At 40.8% G+C, this 5186-nt stretch overlaps 1 long non-coding RNA gene across 1 annotated transcript; it reads left to right on the top strand.

Annotated features, from left to right (window-relative positions):
* The first annotated feature begins 2472 nt into the window (after positions 1-2472).
* Positions 2473-3493, top strand: LOC104962780 (uncharacterized). The gene is made up of 3 exons (XR_800245.1): positions 2473-2506; positions 2955-2996; positions 3455-3493. It is a non-coding gene; the product is annotated as an uncharacterized lncRNA (long non-coding RNA).
* Positions 3494-5186: the final 1693 nt, after the last annotated feature.

Raw genomic sequence — 5186 nt, 5'->3', positions numbered from 1 at the left:
GGGGGTGGGGTGCTAGTGGAGTATGAAGCCCTCTGTATCGCGAATGTCAACGGGTGCTTGTGGAGTGCACACGTCTCCAACAAGCCTAGTTTGTTTACAGAATTGCGGCGCATCTTGGTGGGCGGTACCCTGGAAAGAAATCTCTGCGTGAGAAATACAAGGTGTGGCGTGTGAGCGTGTGAATGGAGTGAAATGCGTGTGTCTCACGCAAAATGCGTGAGACTTGAGAGCTCTGTATTTACACACATTATTTTTATGTTCACACAATTAATTATAAGACATATCTAAGCCCATACTAATCTCGCGAGGAAATTGGATGCAGTGAATACCCTATTAGTCTCGGTTGTTTGCAAACAGGACAGCACTATAATAAGGTTTGTGTCTGCTCTTTCTGGAAAAAATTGCCACAGAAACAGAAGCTGACCTTTATGATAAATTAGACACAGGCAACGTAAACTGCTTTCTGATAAAGACTTTGTGGGAGGAAGAAAAGACTTTGTGGGAGGAAGAAAATCCCAACTCCATTTATTAAGATCAGTGGCACCTGGGATACGTTTTACAAACGTTGAAAATGTCTCTGATGATTGAAGGATTTAAGGTGGGATAATCTGACCCCAACCACATGTAGTCTAATCCATTATAGTGTGGCAGCTATTGACCATTCTGGGATGGCGTCTCAACAGAAAGGAGCGTACTTCTTGGCAGATGATTGGACACTAGGGCTGGTGTGTGTGTGTGTGTGTGTGTGTGTGTGTGTGTGTGTGTGTGTGTGTGTGTGTGTGTGTGTGTGTGTGTGTGTGTGTGTGTGTGTGTGTGTGTGTGTATTTCGTATTCCCCACCACACCTCCTGCTGTTGCAGTGGAGTGACGTGACCTGCTTCTGTAAGGTCAATCAGGCTGTGTTGATTTATTCCTTACACTCCAGAGCGTAGAGATACCTCAGTTGGCCCTCTTACATGTCACCATTGCCAATTATTAGTTCATGTTGGTATGAATTCAAAGCACGTCTTATTAGGGTCAGTTTATACTGTTCAGATGGACGCAGTTCATGTTTAGCTGAGATTAGTAAAGTTCTGTTTGGTTGACTTCTTCGATGGTTTTAGAACACAGATTTCGCCTGGGGTTCGGGTAGTCGACTCACTCGGAACATCTCTCCAATTGTATGTCTATGGGTGCTGTGTGTGCATCCGTACATACCTTAGACTTGAAACACCAGTTGCCATCATCCCACCCTTTATTACTGCAATATTGATAACAAGGATCCAGGTACCCTCTTTTTTTTTATATTGCCGTTCCAGCCAATTAAGAATTCTCTACCAGAAAATAGGCAGAAAAATAAGCTAAATCACAAATACCGACTCAAAGGACTACTATTATCATGACTAGACACTTTGTGGCAGATTCACAGAAGATAGATTAAGATCACAGAGAACCTCCACAGGTATTACAAATGACTAGAGGTCTTCTTAAGACTTAAGAGAGCTTAAAAGTATTTGGTTGAAATATATTTTTGCATTATTTCTGAAGTATGTTGATAAAGCAGCACAGGGTTTGACAAAACCACCACATTATACAAATGAATCTCTTTCATACTGCACCAAATGATTTCCAAAACCAATCATTGATAGAACCCCCCCAGGGTTGGACCACAGAGTGACAGCCCGCTCTTGTGCGGATCAGCTGGACCTCTGAAGCGATGAATAACAATACTGTGGTTGTTCTTCAGCTGACACTGGGGAAATGTGATTCTGCCAATCCAGCACATGAAACACACAGGAGCAGGAAGTCCTTAGGCAGCTGAACAGGGTCCAAGTTGAGAAGTCGGAGGTCATAAAGACATGAATGGCCTGTGCTGAGCAATATCTGAGGAACCCAAGATACTTCAGAAACCGGCTGTTTTAAAAGCATGAGAAAGTCTTTATTCAGTGCCTTTTATCCTAAGATGACCTGGAAATATATTTTCACTGTGCGAATAGGGCAAAGAGCGCTGAAACCCTCATACTCATGTTAGTGATCCAAATCCCTAACAGAAGTTCTGTTTTTCTATTTCAAGCTTTACAGGGAAATCACTGTGAAAGAAACTGCTAAGTACCTTCTCTTATAGTGAACATATTTTTATTGGAGACATACAGGGACCAAACCACATATTGAAAGATGGAGGGTGTCAAGAATAAGAACTAGAAAGGAGGAAGAAAACTAAAAGGACGACCTGATGCACACTGTAAACCCCAACAGTACTACTAACTCATAAGTATTATGGGTACTGCAATCAAAACCAAATATCAAGTCAACCGAACAATAAACTTATACGTTCTTTTAACGAAAAGTGCTGTTTAATTTTATGTGGATCAGTGAATGAGTGAATATTCAAATTTGAATTAAAACTTCTGAGTGAACAGTCACGCAGCGTCTGACATCATTAAGTCATGACGTTGCGACGAATCGAGAAAAATCCATCCAACATGGCGGCTCTTGCAAGCGAAGGGATTCAACACATGGTTTAACTTGTAAGTACCAAAATAAGTCGTTAAAACTGTTTTTCTTGTTATAATATTGTAATGATATACCACCCGATGATCATATGTGATCGTTAGACCCCATTGTTAAATTCAGAGTTACGTGCACAGCGCCGCAGTTACCGGCTGCTTCGCGCTATTTTTTGAATGTCGGACTGCCGGTTAAGTACTGTAAGAACATTAACGTTACAGCAGCAGTATGTTAACTTTAGCTAGAAACTCCTATTAGTCAACGGCAGCCCTACTGTTTAAAAGTGTGTTTCTTACTGGTGCTTATTAACGCCATTATCTGGTAAATGTGATGTCATTGCTGAATATTCCTGAATTAAGCTAGTGGCTAACTAGAGCTGTTTTTCACAATTACGTTGATGCTAGTGACAGTAAGCTAATGAAAACTGCAAGCTTGTATTAAAACTCTGCACATTTATTTTTACCGTAGGGTGAAGCTGGTGCATAGCAGTGAGACTCCTCAATATTCAAGGTAACTTATTGCTAACCCATACTGTGTTCTGTTTTTTCATTTAATTAATTTAGAACTTTTTTCCAGTAGCTTTATTTATTTAATTAGGTATTCAGAACATTGAACATAACTGGCCTTTTCTACAGTAATCCGATCATCATGCTTTGTTGAAGTTGCATGGTTGAAATGGTTCAATGGAGTATAAGGACGTTAATGTCAGAGCTGCAGCATGTTAACTTTAGCTAGTAACTCCTATCAGTGAACGGCAGCCCTACTGTTTATAAGTGTGTTGCTGGTGCTTAATTTTATCCGCTGTTATCTGGTAAATGTGATGTTATTCCTGAATTAAGCTAGTGGCTAGCTAGAGCTGTTTTCCACAATTACGTTGAGGCTTACACACAGGCATGTTTGCTAATGACAGTAAGCTAATGAAAACTGCAAACTTGTATTAAAACTCTGCACATTTTTTTTCGTCGTAGGTTGAAGCTGGTGCATAGCAGTGAGACTCAAGATTCAAGGTAACTTGAACAGAACTGGCCTTTCTACAGATCCGATCATCATGCTTTGTTGAAGTTGCATGGTTGAAAAGGTTAAATGGCGTGGAAGTGCAAATTGTGTGCTGTCTCGTCAGACACCCGGGCTCAGTTATTTAGGCACTATCGTTTGAAGCATAGCCAGTACTCAAGAGTTAGCCCTTTGCCATGTGTCTATGACTCTTGCATTTTTTTACATTTCGATCATTTATCATTGCAGGAAGTTGAGAAAAGTGAGAAGAACCCCATCTTGATAGAAAAGCTCGTGCAGACGACTTTTGCCCTTCGTCGCCAGGAGATCGTTTAGGAAAATCCCTTGGTCGGGGACTTTTTAGAGAAATGGCCGGCTCTCCGGAAGGAATCACAGGTAAAACACAGACGCTCTCAGACGTTTTAATCTTTCTCTTTTCTGCCCCTTGTCACATCTTTCTCATAGTCTGCACACCGTTTCCCAATTTTGCTTGCAAAAACTGCCTACTTTGCACACAATGGAACAGTGTTGTTGTTCAATGTTAATACTGTATATTATAAAACAATATTTATTTGTATAATATAAATAATAATACAAATTAAATGAATACTTTGAATATGATCATGTTGCAATATATTTTTACGGAAACAACAAAACCGGTTGCATCACTAATAATTTTACAGTTGCATATCCATTAATGATCTTTATACATTTGTGTGTTCCTGTAGGTTTGTGCCGAGTTTCACCAAATCACAAACGTCAACCTACGGAACACCAGTTCTTTTCTGAAGTAGACGGACACACCCTGCGACTGATTGCCTTGTACAGGCAGAAGGCGGCACGCACTGGCAAGGTATCTGAGGCCCTGCGTGAAATCCTAAGGATTTGTGATCCTTGAAAAAACATGATTAGGATCACTTTGATATCTGATCAGATCAGGAAATCCAATCCAAGCTTTAATCTGGATCAAATCTTTAAAACGGGTAGTTCAAACCGACAACACAGGATTGGGATCAGTTTGATCCCAAAAAACTGGATTATCCTGATCCCACCAGAGGGGTGGATTTCCAGAGCAAAATGTACTGTACAATTTATTTTAAAATATGTTTCAATTTAAATAAGATGGCAANCACACACACACATACACATATTCATAAACACTAATAATTAGCAACGTTTTTCTATATTTTCTTTAATATATTGAATGCAATGTATCCCTTCTTTCTGTAGTGTCGTAATCACTGACGAACACACGAGAGAGGAACAATATTGAAGAGGAAAAACAGAAACCCAGCGAGACACATTTGGTTTTTCGTCCTCGTCCAGCTGAGCGCCGACCAAAAAAAATAACATCCCACAATCCTCTGCACCCGGCCAAGGGTTGGTTGCCATGGTGATGTCAAGGAATTAATTTAGAAGAGGAAGAGGGAGAGGAGGAAGAAGTAGAAGAAGAGCCTTTTTCCTCGTCCTTCCTTACTCTCTTATGATTTTAATGTATCTCACACTGTGCAACTCACACACGCACGCACGCACGCACGCACACACACACGCACACACACACACACACACACACACACACACACACACACACACACACACACACACACACACACACACACATACACTACACATACACACACACACACACACACACACACACACACACACACACACACACACACACACACACACACACACACACACACA

Source organism: Notothenia coriiceps, unplaced genomic scaffold (genome assembly GCF_000735185.1).
Source record: "Notothenia coriiceps isolate Sejong01 unplaced genomic scaffold, NC01 NC01_scaffold00001564, whole genome shotgun sequence".
NCBI classification, from domain to species: domain Eukaryota; kingdom Metazoa; phylum Chordata; class Actinopteri; order Perciformes; family Nototheniidae; genus Notothenia; species Notothenia coriiceps.
Note: the sequence above shows the minus strand (reverse complement) of the source record. Positions and strands in the feature narration are given on the sequence as shown.